General features: G+C 35.9%; 1 long non-coding RNA gene across 1 annotated transcript; it reads right to left on the bottom strand.

The window, feature by feature from the left end:
• Nucleotides 1-632: 632 nt before the first annotated feature.
• LOC109367597 lies at nt 633-2,753 on the bottom strand. Its single transcript, XR_002114802.1, has 3 exons — nt 2,657-2,753; nt 1,368-1,501; nt 633-713 (listed from the first exon to the last, which is right to left on the bottom strand). It is a non-coding gene; the product is annotated as an uncharacterized LOC109367597 (long non-coding RNA).
• Between the last annotated feature and the right edge of the window lie 17,940 nt (nt 2,754-20,693).

Genomic DNA, 20,693 nt, shown 5'->3' on the forward strand with positions numbered 1-20,693 from the left:
AGACGTAAAAAGTCTGTCTCCGAAAATTAAAAATGAACAGAGAAACTCTTAGGATTCTCTCTCTTCTGCTTTCCAATCTCCCTTCTATTCTTTTCCATCTCAAGCTTTTTTCTTTTTTTTTTTTATTTTTTAAACAAATCTTTCAGTCTTATTACCAGTCATAGAGCTAAAAGTAATGTGTTCAAACTAGGTTTTACAGTTATTTATCAGCCTTTTCCCTATCCAGATAGAATCTTCACAGCATGTAGTAACTTAAAAATTCTGACTGAAATTCTTATGAACATTTTTGTATTCTGCTAACTGATATTTCATTGAGAGTATTCATATAAATACTAATAAGCACAACTGGTAGTGTTTTTAGGACTGACAATGCTGTGAAGGCAGCGAAGGTTTGGCCAGTCTTCCTTGATCCCACATATGAAGACTATTAGGTGTTACATTTGGTATGTGTTCCAGTATTCCTTTTTTATTTAAGAAAACACGAGTATTTCTTTTTAGTGTCAGCTGTAAAGTAGTGGTATATCTACATAAGGCCACAAATTCCTTATGCTTTTACACGTGTCAAAAACAATCTGAAGTTCAAAAGCATTTAATTTCTAGGAAAATCAAGTAGTATAAAAAGCATAGATTACCTGTCTTCGAAGGTCTCGTGTTTTCTTGGTCATCTTGTCAATAGCAATGTTGAGTGGGTCCCCCTTCTCTTTCCTTCCAGTCTGTTAAAGATCAAATATTGGAATTAGAGAATAACACTTCACAATTTATATATCTTTTATTGAAATAGTTAAAGCTAATTAAAAAAAAATAAAAAAAATAAAAAATAAAAAAAGCAACATTTCTTTTTTGTTAGCTTCCAATTAAGGCGTTATTTTCAACACAATGTTTTAAACATGTTTATGTGTGTGGGGCACAGCAGATTATTTTAAAACAAACCTAAAATGATAAGAAGAAAGATTAAGGTGACTCACTGGAGGGTTCAGAACTTTTCCAACAATAAATTATGTGCATATATTATAGCCCGTGCTCCAAATATCTCCAAGACCTTTCACTATAAAGCAAACATTAAGAGCTTCTAATCTCTATCCTGCTAGGCACTGGGAATGTTAAACATGATAATAAGCAGAAACACAGCTTGAGGACAGAATGAAAACGGTCCTTATGATTGTAACAGGAATCATATTGGCAGACTCTAGGTGCAATAGAAAGAAAACTTCCACTTAAAACAAAGCAAAGATCCTTACAAAGAAAGATGAAAGGGGGGAGGGGAGGAAGGAAGGATAGCTTTCTGTGGCTAAAATACACTTAAAGATATATATTCTTTTAGGTTCCATGGCACAAAAAGCATTAAGTGACTTTGTCAGCTGTAGTACCTTTCTCTTAAGAGAATACTGCTTCTCTCAAGATTTGTCACATCTCACATCACGTTGAACTCTGCTTGATAGCTTTTCATCGAGAACCAAAACGATCTTCCTTTCTCTCTGGCAGAACTCTTTTATTCTCAACGCTGTTTTCAAATGCTCCTATTTAGAATTGTTCCTTGCATACAGTTAAGAGCAGTTTTCTATTTCCCACTGAGCCTAATAGCATGTGTCTCCAGAACCCGTTGAGAATTCACTTTTGGGTGGGATGAGTTTTAAATATACCCTTTTAATAACGATCTCTTGCATGTTCAGTGTTGTGTTATAAACCCTACATGGCCACATTGGCAATCCAATCCAATCTTCTGGTTTAAGTGGAGGGAATGCCTGCTTTCCATTATTATCTGTAATTCTAATTATGATGTCAGGACAATGCCTTTAATGATCATTTAGAAATCTGTAAAACCTATCTTCTTTATTTTATTTAGAAATTGAAACATAATGACATCAACCGCTACAATAATTTAATACGAAATGTAAGTTTATCTCTTATGTCTCTAAAAAGAATCCATTACAAATTCCAGACTTAACAATACAAATCAGAAAATTTGGTGTTTTACAAAAGGAGGCACCTCTGTAACTACAGTCAGTTTCATCTTGTTCATCTCACATTCATTCTTTGGTTGAGTTTTGCTGATCCCCAGCTAAAGAGCCATGGCTTCTTAGCCATAGTCATTACGGCCTCATGCTTTTATTTTCAGACCACCTGTATTCAACCCCTGGTAGCTTCTCTGAAATGGGTCTGCCAGATGAGCTGGTCTCGGCCAGGTTCCTGATCTATTAGACTACAAAGATTCCCAGAAGATTTTCAATTACTCCAGCTTTGGGCTGTTGCCAGTTGCCTCAAATATCCTTGGTGACATTAGCATTTTGAGATGCATTATTTTCCCAGTCAAATAATTAAATTTCTGTTATATCATTTAAATTCTTCTCTTCTTTCTCCTTATTTGGTGCAAACTGCAGTGAATATTAACACAATGTGAACAATTAAAAAACATCATGATGCTGAAGCCTACATTGGGATGGTATTTTAGTGCTCTCAACCAAGAGAACTAGTTAGCAGTTCTTCTTCTATGATTTCGTACAGGGCAGATCTACTGTGCATTCACCACTGATGTGAAATCAAGCACGTAACCCTTGGCACTAATATAAGGGGCCATAAAACTGTCCAAAATAGTAACCTGGGAGTTCCTACAAAGTAGTCAGTGAGGGAATACAGAGACACTAAATAAATCAGGCACCTGATAAACTGCACAGCTTATGTGCGAGAGCTCCTGACATTCCTTAAATAATCACTGGAGGAAAGTAGAAATTCTCAGATTGACTTAAATGGCATTGGCACAGGCTTCCAAGGTAAGTGTTGGTGTCACCATCCCTGGAGGTGTTCCAGAACCACGGAGATGTGGCACTGAGGCACATGGTCAGTGGGCATAGTGGGGATGGGTTGATTGTTGGACTTGATGCTCTCACTGCTCTTTTCCAACCTATATGAATCTGTAATTCTATGAAAAGTTTGATTTATGCTCCTAACTTGAATATTTGACATTGCTCTTTAGACGATGGATTACTCTGTGAGGATAGATCCATGGTAACCTGTATCTAGTGCTTCTCTTAATCCTCTTTTCAATTTTTTTTTGTACCTTTTAAATCTATTTTTCAATTATATAAACAGTGACCCATAAGTTACATCCTATGGAGATACCCAAGACGACTGGGAGCCCTTCTGTGACCCTTAGGCTACACAACACAAACTAGTAATGTCCATATGGCCAGCCTCTTCTCCTCTCAAAACAGCAAAAAGTCTCATCTATACTGCTTACAGGAAAAGTCCTCTGTGCAGTGATCTGAATCATGCCCTACATGCTATCTGAGATGCTAAACGGCATAAACTGATTTGTGCTGGAGAACAAGCAATCAAACCATGTGGACAGAGACCTGACTGAGCTCTCTCTATGGCAATACTTTATCAACGCATAGGAGTGCAGATGAAATCCTAGAGACACTTTTCATGTCTTGCACAGTTTATCACTATCCAGGAATTTTAACTATCCTTCACCTGTTACATGTGAAATGGCTTCTGCCTTTAAATCTGGATAGAAAAGCCCTTCTTCACTGTACAATTTCAAAGGAAGATAATTTTGTTTAGTAAATCACATTATTGTAAAATAAATAGCATGGCATGTGATGTTACATAGCTTCAGGCAGGTCTGTCAAACACCATCTGCTCTGCACTGAAAATATAAGTTTATTAAAGTTTATTTATTTAAGTCGTTAAATACTGTTATATTAAAGTTGCCTCGCTGATAAATTTTTGGCCTCCACTCCTAGCAGGGATATAAAGGAATTTGTCAGTTTCCTGTGTTTCTGATAAACCATAAAGCTTAGTATTGAGACTTACAGCATTTCTGCGTTAATCTTTTTGTGCACAGGGAAGAAAGGTACTTTGGAAATGGGTTACAAGGGATGTAAAATCTGCTCCTGGAATTGAGTTAAAAGTAGAACAAGCAGAAATGCATGGAAACTTTGGAATGTCAAAAAATTGGCATTCAGAGTTCCTTTGGACACAATTACCTCTATTTATGGTAGTTTCCATGGGTTCTCAACTATGGGCTGTGCCAGGCACAAGTGGATATTGCATTGCCGTTCTCCCCAAGTTATGCAGTCCAGATCAGCCAATGTAAGAAGCAACCCCCAAATATATTTTTCAAGTACTTTCAAGCCTGCCCTGAGAAGCTGAACAGCTTTTCAATATAATCAATCTACAGTTACTGAGTACCTGAAGAAATCTAGTTACTATCATTTCCTTTTGGTAACTGCCTACAGTCACCACCACTGTCAACCAGAGACAGCCTAGAGACAGAGCAATTTACACGAGACACAGTCAACTCTGGAAGAGAATGCTTCAGACTGGAACTGTGTTTTCACCTTTGAATAATTCCAAATACAACCAAAAAGAAAATCAGAAATGTGACATTTCAGCATATGAAATAGATAAAATTGCTGCTACCATTTTTTTTATAAAGAGAGCTAATGCATATGCTTTCATTCACCAAAAAATTCTGTCATCACACATGACACGCACAGTCATGTGAAATGGAAATCCATTATTTGGAGTACATTATTAATTTTTTTACAATCAACGCAGATGAACATGTCTGACAATTGTAACCTGTTAAAGACAGGAAAAATTGAGAAGAAATAGACAAAAGCATAGCAATTGCAGGCCTACGGCATAATATCACAGATAAAAAGCTACGTGCATAACTACCAAATGAGAGACATTAGAGAAATTCTTGCTCTGTTCCTTTAAAATGCATAATCTAGAAGGTCAGTCTTTGAATTTATCACAAATAATAATAATAATAAAAGCCTTAAACAGTGTCAGATGTTATGGGATGACTGTTTTCACACATTCCCTAGTCTTTTTTGCTGCTTTATATATAAGCCCAATGCCTGGGCTACCTCAATCTCCTAGCATATTATATGTTCCATGTCCAAGACACCCTTATTGCCATTTATCGAGTAATTTAGCCTGTAGGAGACAGGTGGAAAGATTATCTATCGATCCAAGAGCTACCAAACCTTGATATACTCTTATATTTTCATCATCCCCTCGGTAAATGGTTCAATTTTTTACAGTTTATTCAAAACTTCAATATCACAATGTTTTATTAAGGTGTAAACTGCTGCTCAAAAATATATCTGTCCTAATATTTTATTTTAAATGTTGAACAACATCACTCTCTAAAAACTATGCTCATGTTCAGTAGTCCTTTTAAAGGTGATGAAGAGAAGCTTACTAGGAAGAAGAAAAACATTTTGAACAACAGACATAAGCTGCCTTGGTGCTTTTAAGCAGAAAGCTAGGTTTAAGAACAACAACACAGTCTCTTTCTGTCAGGTTAAGAAGACTAATTTCAGGTCAGGAAAAGGCTAACCCATATATCCCAGCAGAGGTGAGTAGAGGTTAAATTTCACTGAAAGTTGAAAACCTTTGCAATCAGCTAGGGAGTTGGATCAGGATGACATATTTTAGGAAAGTTGTGTGATCCTCTATGGATGAACTGAACAAGACATCTTAGAATACATATATACATACATTTTTTTCAAATTGGTATGGTGAGAAAAGCTCTAAGGAACCTGGTGTGAATGTGAATCACTGTTCTACTCAGCTCAATTATTTCATCCATTCTTTATACCCATCAATGATATTTTTTTCTTTTTAACACTTATTCTAACTAGATGGGAGGTTCTGCAATTACCTGTTTTCCATCTTCATTTTTTTCCTAGAGGATCACCCCACATGGAATGAAATGTTATAATTCCCCTTTTTTTCTTGTGGGGGAGGTATGGAGGGAGAATAATTTTGCATAAATGAGGGGAGAAAATGTTGCTTAGAAATTCTTCCTCTACTCAGGTACTCTGACTACTGTTTATGCAACAGCAGTTGCAAAGGAGCGAGGTTTGTATTCCACAGAGAAAGGATAAAACAAACAGATCCCACTATGTATATTATCTTGCCACTTTGCAATAAAACACTGAATTACAGTTTTTCTTCAGGGCACTTCCACAGTACTACCCAGTTCTAGAATGTCATTCATTAACCTGCTCATAACTGTAAGTTATGGACAAAAAGTTTTCCGTAAATGAAACAATTGCTTTCAGCAGTTTTTAATTACTTTGTGAAATTCTGACCAGATCACAGTGAGTGTAATAGGTTCCAACACAGCATAAAATATCATAACTATGGAGAAAACTGAGTAAACCACTTCCCTGCTGCCCCAGATAATAAATAAATGCAATAGAACTTGAGCCGAACACGTCAGGTGAACAAATGTTGGCATTCACCTGGATCCAAACAAGCTTCATCTAGACCTGCACACAGTTAAAAATAAATAAATAATCCCAATTGAGTATGTATAGGGATGAAGAAGAGTGCCTCTTTCTATTTTATCTATATTTTCATGCAGTCCTCATCATCACAATATCCAAATACCTCAAGCCTGAGATGGTGAACTCAGCAGTGTGTTTAATACTAGCCATGTGGTTTGCTCTTTTATGCTCTCACTACATGAAGAATTTATGTGGAATATTATATTTTGGTTGTTTTGTGGCTATTGATTTGCCTGTTTTGCATAATTCACTACTGCACCTATTTCTCGTTTTATGGTCAAGGATTTTCAGAAATGTTATAAATGACAGCAATTTGATTTGAAAGACCTGTTAGGATTAGAACTTGATCAGACAAGGAATAACTGCTGTTATTAATTGATATTTACTCACAACCATGTACCAGAATCCAAGCTTCCTTAAAAAGGAATTGCTTGAAAAATTTATATTTATGAGAAAACTAGCATTTGCCTACCATGCAAACCTTTCTCAGTCTTGACAACAAAGGCAGCAGAGTGGTTATTTTTATTTTTCTTTTGTAGACACAGACAGAATATTTTTATATTTCTTTGCATTTCTGAATTAGTGCTTCCAAGATGACTATGATGAACATATAGCCCTTTTCTTCTAGGTACTATCCAAAATCAAATTTTACAGCATCATACGGTATCAAAATTGTAGAAAAGGCAATGGGTAATGAAACCAAAGGAATGATATTGGAGGAGCCAAGATTGATAAACTGAGATAAGTTTTCTGATAAATCCTGAAGAAATCTCTCCAAAACATGCAGAATGTGATTTATATCACTGCAAATGCAAGTGGTACAAGTCTTAGCATGCTTGTTTGAAGGGGAATGACTTTGTAACAAATTGATTCGCAGTATATTTCTTTTAGTTAAATAACGCCTTTTCTTTTGCAAAGAAATGGATTCTTTGAGTGTCAGAGAATCTAAAGAGGAAAACATCAGGTTTGTCATAGAATAAATTACATTCTTTACACAAATTCATGCTATTACAGTTAAATTCATACTAAAAAATAGGAGAGAGCAGCAATGTAGTTGGTATAAACTATTATAAAACCATCAGCTCCAATGATGTCACACTAATTTAAACAAGCTGAGAACCTCCTCGCTCATCAGTTAAATTAAACCTTGCAGATGCTTCCATTTAGAAGGTCAGAACAGTTTACTTGAGAATTCTGAATTGTTCTGATTTCTTTGCAGACATCCACTTGCAAAGGGTCCAACAATTTCCCCATTTAACCACCAACTGCTTTCCAGCTGTAAATTACAATCTGTTTTTAATTCACTTCTAGGTGGTTTCTTATCACCTAAAGTAACTGGAAGAAAAGGAGGTAGCATACATTTTGTCTTTCCCTTCAGATATGGAGGTCCACAGTGAAGAACCATGCGAATTAAGTGTCAAAATGTAGCAATTTTACTACAAGCTCTGAGAAAAGGCTGCAGACTTTCTTTTTTCTTTCTCTATTTGAGAGAAAGGTTTCATTCAAGACAATATTGGACCATAGCACTGGCTTTGCAGTGTGCACTTCCATGTATTTTTTTTCAGTGCAGACACTTTTTAGACACCTCTGAGGAATGATGTGACTATTGGAAGGACCTCAGAGTTCACAATGTTTAGAGGTATTCAAAAATGTTGCCTTTTTTTTAGTGAACATACTGAAGTTCCAACTACACCTTTCTATTTACATCAGAATTTTTATTAATGGCATAGAACTGGGTATTACAAAGCCTCAGAGTTCAAAGCCCTCAAATCTGGTCCTTCTTTAAGAGGCACAGAACTAGCTTAACTTTACTTACAATTATTTGAATTTCAAATATCACTGAAAAATAGGATTTAAACAAGTTGGTTGTCTCCTTCTGTCTGTCTTTCTTTTTAATTGTGTCATGCTTACACTCCTTGGATGATCCATGAGAAAACAAGGTCTTGTTTATATCCTATCAAAAATGTGTTCAGCAATGTATGCTACTAGAAGTCAATGCTATGTGAGAAGAAACTAAATATTTGTACTTAGAGAATTAAATGCTTTTTCAAGCTTATTGTTACTTTCTTTGCCCTTATTGTGAGTTCCCTCCAGACCACTCAGGCTTTTTTTCCCTATTTATCTGCCAGTCCGTTCTGAATGGTTTCAATTAAAGTCTCCATCAAAACAATACTTGAAATGATTTGGGCTGAAGTTTCGTGCAGCCCCTGTAGACACTAATGCTTTACAGATCTGACACCCTACTTGGCAGTGTACTGTGCAGCCTACATGATACCAGGTTAATGCACATGTCAGGCTTTCTCAGGACAGTGATTGCGTGTCTGACAGCACAGCCTTTCACCTCCAGCAAAAACCTCACCTGCAAGCAAGTGATGTGCTTGAGATTTAATCGGACATATATTATAAATTTACTTTCTGTTTTCAAGTAGTGGAGATTTCCCAGGAAAATCATGGAAAAGGAAAGAACTTAGTTCTGACTATGGTAATTAATTGGTCAATTTGAGTACTGGATCCTTTGTGTCCACAAAAAAATAACACCATAACCAGGAGATGCAGAACACCATAACCATGAGACACTAGTGTTGAAATAAAACAAACAAGCAAACAAACCAAAACCACAACAAAGTAACACAAAAATAAACAATTTGGATCTGTTTAAACTCCAAACAGAGATATTCAAAAGAAGGCAAGCTCAATGGACCAACTCTTTCTATTTTTAAGAGGCAAAGCTGAGCCTATTCCTGTCACATCCTCAGATCAATGTGCTAAGTGATATCCATTCAAATTATGTGTCAGTTTAATCAGAGGAAGTGAAACACAATTACAGAGCATTAGTGTAAAAGCCTGCACAAAATAACAGAATGTCCATGTGGGATATCTGAAGCAAAAGTCTGTTGAAAATAAATCTGTGACATTTTCATCAACAGTTTTTATCAAACTGTTTTTTACAGAAAAACACACCAAACACCACCTTTGTAAATGCTATTACAAACTAATTAGGCATTAAATAATGCTTTGAACCTACAAAGTGATTAGAGTCTTTATTTCTCCTTTTTGATTTCAGATTTTTTTCAGCACTTGTTCTGTTCTTAGGAAAAGGAAAAAAAAAAAAAAAACCTAAATGCAGAAATGTAAAGTCCTTTCCTGAAGGGATAACTAGTGCATTTATAAAATCTCTCCATGCCTCCTCTCAGGTCATAATGAGTTTTAACATTATTTCTAAAGATTGAATCTGGATGTGACTCTGGGCAGCCTGCTCTAGTGGTTGGCATGGTAGGGGGGTTGAAACTACATGATCTTTGAGGTCCTTCGCAACCCAGGCTATTCTGTGATTCTATGATTAAAACATTCACTAATCCTAGCTACTCCAAAGTTCCTTGAATGTAAGCTGCATTTATAGAATCTTCAAATAGATGGTGGACTACGTGGATGAAATGGGAACAGAGGAGGGAAGGGACCCCTCCCCTTGAAGGCAGAGATGCAAGGCTAGTAGATGTGACAGGACAGACAAACCTGCCCCTGATGCCTTGCCTTAAGTCCCCAGGTAGAATATGCTGCTATGGTCCCTGTGGTCCTTCTGACACTTTTACCCCAAGAAGCACCACAGCTCAGGCCAAAATGTACATCCAGTATAAAAGAAATAGAATTTGTGAATCTCCAAAACAGGAAATCAGGCCTCTCATTTCTCAGGTGGTAACTCAGTTATTAAATAAAATACAAGAGGAAGAATAATAACAATGTGCTTTAGATACAAAAGAATCTCACATAATCTTTTCAAAACAATAACTATATATACATACACATGTCTACAGCATAAAGGATGAGCACAAGCCCTGCATTAGAAAAAGCCTCCTCCTTCCAGCTCTCTTTCTAAGTTTCAGAAAGCACGGGGTCTTGGACTCTACTCAGCACACTTAATCTCCTGGTTTGACATTAATTTTCTTTTTTTCAACAATTGTAATGTATAATTGCAATGTATAATGTAGGTCCTAGTCCCCCTGGATTGAAAAACACCTTAAATGTTCATGTTGTAATTCCCAGCTCATAGATGCTGAAGCATTTTGTTGCATTTGGCCCTTCATCTTCTTTGAGACAGTAATTAATTTGATCATCCCTACCTGGTCTATAGGGTAATTGAATGACTGGCTCTGCACAGCCACACAAACGCCTCCAAAAGAGTTATTTATTATTATTATTAAAAGAGTGTGAATGTGCAATGTGATAGGCTCGTTCTTGTGATGTTAATAATGATGACGTTGAAGCTCTTAAGCTAAGTGACACTGCAGCCCATCTCATTGCTAATGGAAATGGAGGAAATTAGATGAATACGCTACATTCAAAACTGCTGTACGATTTATTTTCTGTCAGTCCTCTGAAAAATAAAAAAAAAAAAGAGAATGTTAATCCTATTTTCAAAAATTGCTTGAAACATCTTCATTTTCTGGAACAGCTGAAATATCAAAACTATCACAAAAGGGGTTAAAAGTAAGATAGTTCTTTTGGTAGGCTGCCACCAAGACTTCTTGTAGGAAATGAAGTGTAAAAAATTTTAAAGAATGTTAAATGAAATCAGAGCAGACTGAAACCTGTGGTTCTAGTGCAAGACCTGAAATAACTTTGAAATAGATGCTAGCTGGCATCTTCTCTGTTCTGATGTTCATAAATGAAATTGAATGAGCCTTCAAAGGTGCCAATGGGAGAGTAGCTGTCCAAAACACATTAAAACATGCTTGGATTTAGTTTATCAGCCCCAAAGTTATTTATACCCTGTTCTAATATTTATATCACTTTGAAAATTCATCCAGTGAGACAGATGTGATGGACTGGGTGATCTTAGTGGCATTTTCCAACCTTAACAATTTTATGTTATCAAAAGAGTTGAAGGCCTATGGAATTTAAAATCTTAAATTATCCTGCACGTGCCTTCACGACCAATTAACATTAATTTTTTTTTGAGGTGAGCTACCAAACTGGAGTTAATTCATTGCAGGAAATTTTGTACTGGGGGACAGTGCACGACTTGCTCCAAGACTTGCATATGTGGTAGCTCAGAATGTTATCCGCAGCAGTTTAGAATACCTTCTAATGGCAGACACATTTAGGAACTAATTGCAAGTGATGGAAGTGACAACTGACCTCTACATCTGGTTTTCCTCTTTATATCCTAAGTAACATAACTGTGATGTTTAAAATGAAACCTTTCTTTAATGTATATAAGTATATAGATAGAAAGATAGATATCAACTATGTAAAATATCAAGTATTAAAATAATAATTTGGCTTTGCAGTGACTTAAATAGAAATTTCAGTAGTAATATAACAAAGAATTCCACACTCCCTATTTATTTCCCTACTGTTCTGTGCAATACCTTATAATTTCCTTAATATTAGTGACAGTGTTAGAATTTAATAAACATTTCCTTTAAAATCTACAGTTTCAATAAAACAACTATTACAGTAATTCTCTATGTTACAAAAGCTGATGATGTACACCAACAAGAAAGCAACTGAATCCAGTCTTCGGGAACAAGTCTTTACTTCAGTTTCCCAGTCTAGCTCTGCTTCTAATAGGCAGCATTTTAGTGAAATTTTCTTTAGTATGGCAATTAGTGTTAAGAGTGAGTCAATTCCACGATGATCAAATGTCTGCAGAAATTTTAGAAAATAAACCAAAGCCTGGCAGGACAAGCTCTGTGGCTTTACACACTCCATGATGTTTTTCACTTCAAATCTACTAAGTAAATTACAGAGAAAAAAGTTACTGTGAATAAATGGGCTGCGCTGTGATAAGTAATTATTTCTAAAGCATGAAATAGGTAGGAAGTTTCTCATCTTAAAGTAGCACCATAATGCATACTACCTCTCAAGTATAACAAGGAGCAAGGAGGAAGCACTGGAATGAAAACTTTATTTTTCTAATGGTCTTTTATGTGGACTAGTGGTTCTGGAACAAACTCAAGGAGTTTCAAGAAATCTCAAGAGATGCTCAGTATATTCTAAATATATTTAGTTAATGCTCCCAGGTAAGGTATGGATTGAGACTGGAGACATTATTTTGTTTTGGGAATGTTAAGGAATGCATCATAGTTAAGAAAAACCTGTAAGTATGCTTTGCAAACGTGCACTCCCCAGCCTTGAAAACCAGAGGAAAAAATGGAGGTCATTTAAATAGAAAAGTTACGATCACAGCATGGGTTAGGAAAATATCCTTATGAGGATTTTAAGAGAACAGAGGGGATTCTTGCAACTAATTAATACTTAGATACTATTTCAACATAAAGAAATAAATGAGGCTATTTTAACAAGAATAAATTTTTTTCTCTTGGATGGTTGTTTTTTTGGGGCAATTGTTATGAAAAGATGCAGATATTGAGGAGGAGAAAGAAGACAACCGCAAAGGAATCAAAAACACTTTATCTGAGACAAAAGGTGACATAAATTGGTTGCAATGAATTCTGCATATGAGGTGGCTAAAATACATTTAAGGAAGTAACTACATTTGCATTACAATATTTGTACATCATAGAAGTGAAATTCAGTCCCAGATCAAAACCAGAAAGTAATGATTAAGAGGACACTGGTCAGGGTTTAACAGCCGACAAGCACAAATTGAAGAAAGAATTTGTCATTGATCCTTTCTTTCTACAGCACATAATCATAGTATGGTCTAGGTTGAAAAGGACCACAATGGTCATCTAGTTTCAACCCCCCTGCTATGTGCAGGGTCCTCAACCACCAGACCAGGCTGCCCAGAGCCACATCCAGCCTGGCCTTGAATGCCTGCAGGTATGAGGCTTCTGTTTTATTTTGTTCAGGTGAAGAAGACATTCATTCCAAATGATCAGAAATGGTTGTTTATAATATTTTATAAGATATTTATAATATTTATATTTTATGATATAAAGATAAAGATATTTATAATTATTGTAATTTTGGATATCTTACATAAAATATCATATGGATTTTAGAATAATACTTTGCGAGGGCATGACTCCTGAGCACACACAACCATTTAGTGAGCTGCTCACGAGAAAGAGCAAAGATGTATCTACAGAGTGTAAACTCATTTTTGCCTCAGTCCTGAAACAAGTTTTGAGGCTTGACCTTCAGAAATATTTCGCATAGCACTGATGGGTTGACTAGGGTTGGCTTCAGGAAAGTACTTAACAAGTCAGTGTTGCAAAGCACTTTGTAATGATGCAGAACAAGCCTCTATATATATCATGTGAGCTCTTCTCTGCTGAAATATCTATATATTAATAGCTTGTTCTCTAGGATCAGGAGACGCTACAGGGGAGTGAATCAAACACAGTAATTTCAACACAGGACATTGATGCTGCCATACTCCCAACCAAGGTATTTTAAGGTGAGGTTAATCTGTATTTTGAGTTAAACAATGGCCAATGCCAAGTGATTTTGGAAACTTCCCCATAAAGTAGCGAAACTATAACTTGCAGTTATAGCCCTGATCAGCACAGAAAAGATGGGTAGTGGACAACTCAAGTCCATCACAATCATGTGATATATTTATAAACATTTCTGGTGAGTCTGCTTTACTGGCATCACATGTGTGTAAAAAGCAAAGAAAAGGAACTGTCTTTTCCAAATTAATATTTCCTGGGCTTCTCTTTTGGCTTCTTTAAAAAAACATGTATTATTTTAAAATCTGACTTACAAGCATAATTTTATGAACATAAAAACAGGTAATCGCATCCTCAAGGATGAAATTTCATTTTGTAGATAACTTCTTAAATCAACATCAGAATGTCTATCTATCAACTAATTTAGCTGAAGTGTAGAAATATTGAGATACAGCGCTTTTATTTATTTTCTTTAAAAGAAATGAGGCTCGGAGAATGACTGTCTATGCCAGCATTCACTTTGCCTGATGAAAATCAGATAAGCTTACTATGACAAACAGTCTCTCCTTGTAACATTTTCTACATCTAATATCATTCTGCTCTCCAAAAGCCAACTATTTCATATAAGAAACAAATTGTAACAACATGCAGAAGAACGACATGTTGACTCAGAAGACTATTTCCAATATACCAAACAACTTCAAATTGTATCAAGAAAAAAAAGAAAGCTGAATAGCATATATTTATGCCTTTGTATGTGCATTTGTAGTGCTTTTAGCATTCTACTATATTTTACCTTTATACAACCAAAATAATTTAAAAAAAAAACAAATAAACAGAAAAAAAACCCCATGATTTTTTGACTGATATGGTTAATATTTTCAGAGCTAAGAAGGGCAATGACCAGTATTAGGAATTAATTTAAGCATCTTATTTTTCTGTCTCCTCTACTTGTATACAGATTGTTGAAAGTGCTGAAGCACACACCAGAAAATAAAATATTAGTATTACAGCTGTCTGCTCAGCTAGTATTTCCCCTTATTTATCCACATGTTATTGTATAACCCTCAATCATGTGATCAAATCCTAAATTTTCATGATAATTTTCCTAATGTAGATGAGCCTCATTTGCTGCTCAGCTGCTTATATAGCTAAAATATGTTGTTTGCAAAATTAACACAGAATTAATATCGTAATCTAAAAACTCACTATTTTGATACATTTAGTTTCCTATAAGCCAAAGCCACAATTTATATAGACTTCAAGACTGTGAGTATGGCAGAGCAGAACAACTTCTTTTGAAATATTAGAATGTTTTTCTAAGCAAAATGATATTGTTTAAGTTGGCAAGAATGTGAGGTTTACAAAGCAATGTAGAGTGTCTTGGAGATGTCCAATTAGCACCTTCAGGCAGCTCTGTTTGCACTTTAGGATAGAAAGAAATTCATCAGGAACGATGGGCAGAGGGCAGAGCTGTAGTGGTGCTGAAATGATCAGGAAAGTATGCAAAAGTTCACTGAAATAAATTCATGACAAAGTAAAAACTCTATTTTATGGAGAGAAATTCTGCAGCACATGGTGTGGAAAAAATATTTTTTTTCTGAATACAGAATATCACAAAAGATTTTGGTTTGGGATCCTCACAACTTGTGACTTAAATTGACTTTTACGTTCTACTGAGTTAACTAGTTTTGCTATCACTTCTGATATCTTTTTCTTACAAGAAAAGTGTTATTAAAATGGGTCACTTGTGCAAACCTTGAATCTAGCATAAAGTATGACCGTGATTTTTTCCTTAGAAAATGAACCTCAATAATCCAATTGGATTTATATCAGCCCATTGTTTAACATAGTTGTGAATGTAGACTAATTTTCAATTTTTTGGACTAGAAACCATGGTTGCTGCTAATCTTGGTGTCTGTCAGCATGTTTAGGATGGTCAGTAGAAAGGCACACTTCAGCAGCCATTAAAGGAGATTATATGCCATCTTATACAGCACAGATATTAGTTAATATATAAATTAAATGATAAATAAAAACAGCATCACTAGAAATAACACAAATATTTCAACTGTCATTTGTGCCCCTCTATACTACATGAGTTTTATGGCTACGATGACACAATAAAACACAGAAATTTAGAGGTTTTTCTTTTTTTTTTTTTTGTGACTATTTTAGGAATTTCAAAGTTTGGTGGGATTTTAGTGTGTATTTTTTATTCAGTATTTTCCATACACTTCTGCTCGCTGTATAATGAGATCAAAAATTAATCCATTAGTCTAGATTTAAAATTCTGAAAATGTTTCACGTTTCTTCTATGCCTTTCCACGTGCTCTATGGTGTATTTGTGTAGTAGCTGTGAGAGTCCAGTTGTGCTCTGCTTGGAAAAGGAGAAAGCAGTGGTAGCATCATCTGGGTAATTCAAAAAACTGCTAAGAGAATTTGGGAATAGATAACCTCCCACCACAAAACAAGAGGCCCACGTCCACCAATACTGCAAATCAAAAGAAGAGTCACTTTGTGATTTCTTGTGCAGATATGCACTGTAAAAATCATTACTTTTGGGAATAATGCATTGTATCTAATTGAAAACTGCAATATCAGAATTTAGATACAATAATTTTTGTTAAGGAATGCACTGAAAATGAACAGATCTGTTTACTGCTTCATAAACAGAGGGTGAAAGAGTCTGTTTTGTAAATATGATCTGCAAATATTTATTTTAAACAGCCTATAGCCTAAACATTCATCTACCCAAGTATTTTTAAATGTCAATTACTATAGCATCAGACAGCAATCTCACAGCTAAAGGACGCTTTAAAGAGTTTGCCATGTTAAATGCTCCACAGCTGTAAAAGCGTATCTATTAAATGTTCACCATTTGATGCAGTTGTAGAACCTGTGTTGAATTAGCAAGCCAAGGGAAGGGCTACAAACTCCCCTACTGACTGCTAGAATACATCATATAAATTCAGCAGGAAATTCGCCTCAACTTTCAATCTTTAATATATCATTTTAAATTTCCTTTCCAAGCAACCTTGTGGAATGACTCCCATATTTATATTCCCTGCAGACAGCATTAGCATACTGTACTGAACATGATAGAGGTAAAATCCCTAAACATTATAATGGAAGTCTCAAGAATTTAAAGTCATGCAGAATATGAAAGCAAAGGAATGCTCCTTAAATTGCACAAGCTTTTTAAAAGCTAATATTGTTGTTTTCTGTTCTGCTTATTTGTCTGTTGGCTTTATGGAACTGCATTTCAAATATTTCTTTGTATGCCCATCGGCTAGAAGTTTCATTTATTAAAACAAAACTCAGACCATTTTTCCAGGAAACAAATACATGAGAACTCAGAGAAAACTTGGTGATACAGAAACAGAAGAGTTAGCTAAAGCAGCTACAAAACATAAAAATAAAAAATTGCAATCTTAATTAACCTCCTACTCTCTCATATCATCAAACCTTTTCTGTGTTGTAGGGCAGTAGCCACCTACTCCCTCTAAATCACTTTGCTGAAGCCTGCAAATGCTATGTAACATTTATTTTCTGTTACACAAACATATGCAAATGCTTATCCATATGTATAAGCACATAGACACACCTCCAGAATAAAACTCAATCCCCTCCATCAAGGTCAGTCTCCTTGGTTTGAACAAGAGCCAGGTAGTGTCCATCCCAAAAAGCCCAGAGTTTCATTAAATAGTGCCTTATGGTGAGTGAAAAGGACATATTAAAGTCAGATTATTAATTACAATAATCTTATACAGGCTAGTTACAATCACAATAGCTTGATGCTTTTGTCATTCTTCTCCCCAGACCCTAGATTCTTACAGCCTTTCTGTTTTTCCTTGCCCACATTAATACGATGATCAAATTTGCTCGTGTTAGAAGCATTTTGTTTATTGTTTGCTTTTCTTTCCATATAAATAGTCTCAAATTGACCATGTAGATACAGCTATGAGTAATTTTCCTTACAACAGAATCAAAATTATCCTCATGGTCCTTTTGATGAGCTCATTTCCTTCTTTCTATATATGAACTAAACAAGCTGGGCTCTGTCTCTCTGTCTTCTGCACACTCAAAATTATCCGGAACATTATGTCTAGGTGCTTAAGTATTTTCTTTATTTTCACACAAATGTAAAAGTGTTTGTGCTGCTTCAGTCTGAGATGCTATCATGGTTCAGGATGATTTCTTACACCTGCTTGCTCATCCGACGCATTCTCTTTCACCCATGGAACAGTTTGTGGAATTGCAATTTGGAGCTTTGACTTCTTCAGGCACTCTATTAGAAATGCAGTCCCTCAAAATATCTCAGTTAAAACCCGTCCTTCTGCCTTGCTGTTTTCAGTTTTTTACTTTAGTGGTGCCCAGAGTTTTTGGACTAGTTGACCATTCAGCCTTCAGTCTCTACTACCGTACAGAGTAAAGACAAAGACTTATTTTGAATGGCAGGCTTCAATGTTATTCAATGACTGTTATGACTACCTTCACAGATAGATATGAAGATCAGTTAAATCTGGGAACAATACAAAAAATGATTTTACAAGCTTAGGAAAACATTACTTTATAAACTGAGATCCTATATGTGTATATATATATATATATATATATATATTTTTTTTTTTTTTTTCCCAAGATTTAGATCATTAATGTGAGTGCTATTAACATTTGTGCATGAAATAAAAAATAATGACACACAAAATGTTGCAAAAGACACAAAATAATATCACCAGTCATCTCTGGAATGGTTCTCGTCCTTGAGAAAGATAATAAAATCCAAACGTATGGACTTTCCTGGAAATTTCCCACACACTGTATCAAGAGACATCTGTTCAAGGCAGAAATGTAGGCTAAATTTCTGGAGGGATAAAAAACAAAAAATCTGTATCTGCCTCATTCCTCCTATAGATTACACTATTTAGAGCAATTTCTTTGGGGCAATATTTGACCTCTTCTGCTTGCATGCCTTTCTGCTAGATACAGGGGACTTCGCAGAGAAAGCACTGCATCAACTCTTTGAGTCCTTTCCACTAGGAGCAGATGTGGACATTTAGTTCAGCTTTATGTATCTGCAGACACGGACCCACATTTAACTCATCTGTCCCACTTAAATCAAGCACTTGTTATGAAGGGACATCCCCTCCCACCCACGGCAGCCTGATACAGACTGCTCAGTGAACAAATTTCATTTCTACGTCGATATAAGGATAGCATATTGCACTGATCAAAACCACATTAAACACTGCTGCATTTGCAAATAGAAGCAAGGTTTTAATTTGAATGCCAGTTTATATTTCCATTATTTGACTTCCTCATTATTACTCTCTTCCCTTCCCCCTTCCACCCCTCCCCCTCTTTTTTTTGTTTACTCAAAATCTACTGAGAATATTTATGTTCACACGTTTTCACTGGAACAGGTTGCCCAAAGAGGTTGTGGATACCCCATCCCTGGAAGCATTCAAGGCCAGGCTGGATGTAGCTCTGGGTAGCCTGGTCTGGTGGTTGGCGACCCTGCACATAGCAGGAGGGGGTTGAAACTAGATGATCATTCAACCCAGGCCATTCAATGATTCCATGATTCACATTAATTACATTCTCAGCTATTCCAAAATTATTAGGCATCATTACAAGGTGGCAGCAAATCAGGGTTACTTTATTTTCTATATGTGCTAAGCAAGTCAAACTATATCACCCATATGCTACATTCCTATCTGTTGTGAATAAACGCAGTACATATGGTCTTTGGATTTTTATATGTTGAACTGCTTCAGCAGATTTTGAAGTAGCAGAACAATTTGTTCATCAGGCATATTTGCTGCATTTCTTCCCCTAGGATTAAAAACACTAGACCTCTAGATATGTATTCATACAACCTTTATCTCCAAAAGTAAACTTGTCTACCAGTCCCATCAAATTCCTGCAATTTTATCATACTATCATTACTTGTAAATTTATGGTTTTTCTTCCCTTTGTCTAACATTGTGTTTTTCCATATCAATATTTTTCTGTTCTAAATCCTTTTCAGTCAATTCTGCCTCTATTTTCTCTCTTTTTCTCATTACTCACAATCTTGACCTCACAAATTGATGGTCCCTACTTTTCTGCCTTTCACAGCCAACTGTAATTTTTCCCTCTCAATGCATAAACCATGCACTAATTCAGTTTCTCACAAACAGCTGAAAAGATTTGACCAGCTCGGGTTTATTCTGGACACACAAATGTCTGAGATTTGCAGGAGAGGCGGAAGGGCTGCAAGAATTGTCAGTAGTGGCTGCCTTAAAATTCCTAATTTATAGGTGTTTTGTCAAGTTCCAGCTCTGAGATTTCATTTTGGCCTGGGAGAAAGAGGAACATCTCTGTTATTGCTTGTTTTAAGAACAAAAACAGGCATGGGAAAGGGAGCTTGGAGAGAGTACTGAAAAGTGGCATTTAACAAGTAAGGTGGAAGTTCATGCTCAAAATATGCATTCATCTAAAGGGGATAGGGGTCTTTTTAGAAGCTGCAGGGGCAAAACTGTTCTCAGAAAAGCTTTCCCCATTCTTGTGGCAGACGTAAGTCCGAAGAAACTGAAGATGGTGCTGAGAATTTCTCTTTCATCTGTAAGTCATGGCAGTAAATACCTGAATTCACTTCAATTGTGAATAAAGGAAGACACGACGCGTCTGAAAATATTCAACTATATGCAGGAATGGTCTGTATGGCCCATATTTCCCTTTCCTAGGGTAGTCAAGCAGGACACATGATACAGAACACACATGCTCTGCAGTATCTGATTCAATAGATTTGAAGACCCCAAAGGCAATGGGATGGCTATTGAGAGCTCCTACAAGTTTCTGCACAGGTGATGCTGGAGCACAGGAAAAACACTGCTTCAGTAGACGTGGCCATCTCCTACTGCACTCCCCAAAATGGAAGCAGTAGGATTGGCTTGTGTCCTACAGGAATGAGGAGCAACAAGATTAAATGAGAGGAAAGTCATAACTAGTAATAGAGCTGATAGATTTTACCACACAG

This window comes from Meleagris gallopavo, chromosome 4, assembly GCF_000146605.3.
Source record: "Meleagris gallopavo isolate NT-WF06-2002-E0010 breed Aviagen turkey brand Nicholas breeding stock chromosome 4, Turkey_5.1, whole genome shotgun sequence".
Classification (NCBI taxonomy): domain Eukaryota; kingdom Metazoa; phylum Chordata; class Aves; order Galliformes; family Phasianidae; genus Meleagris; species Meleagris gallopavo.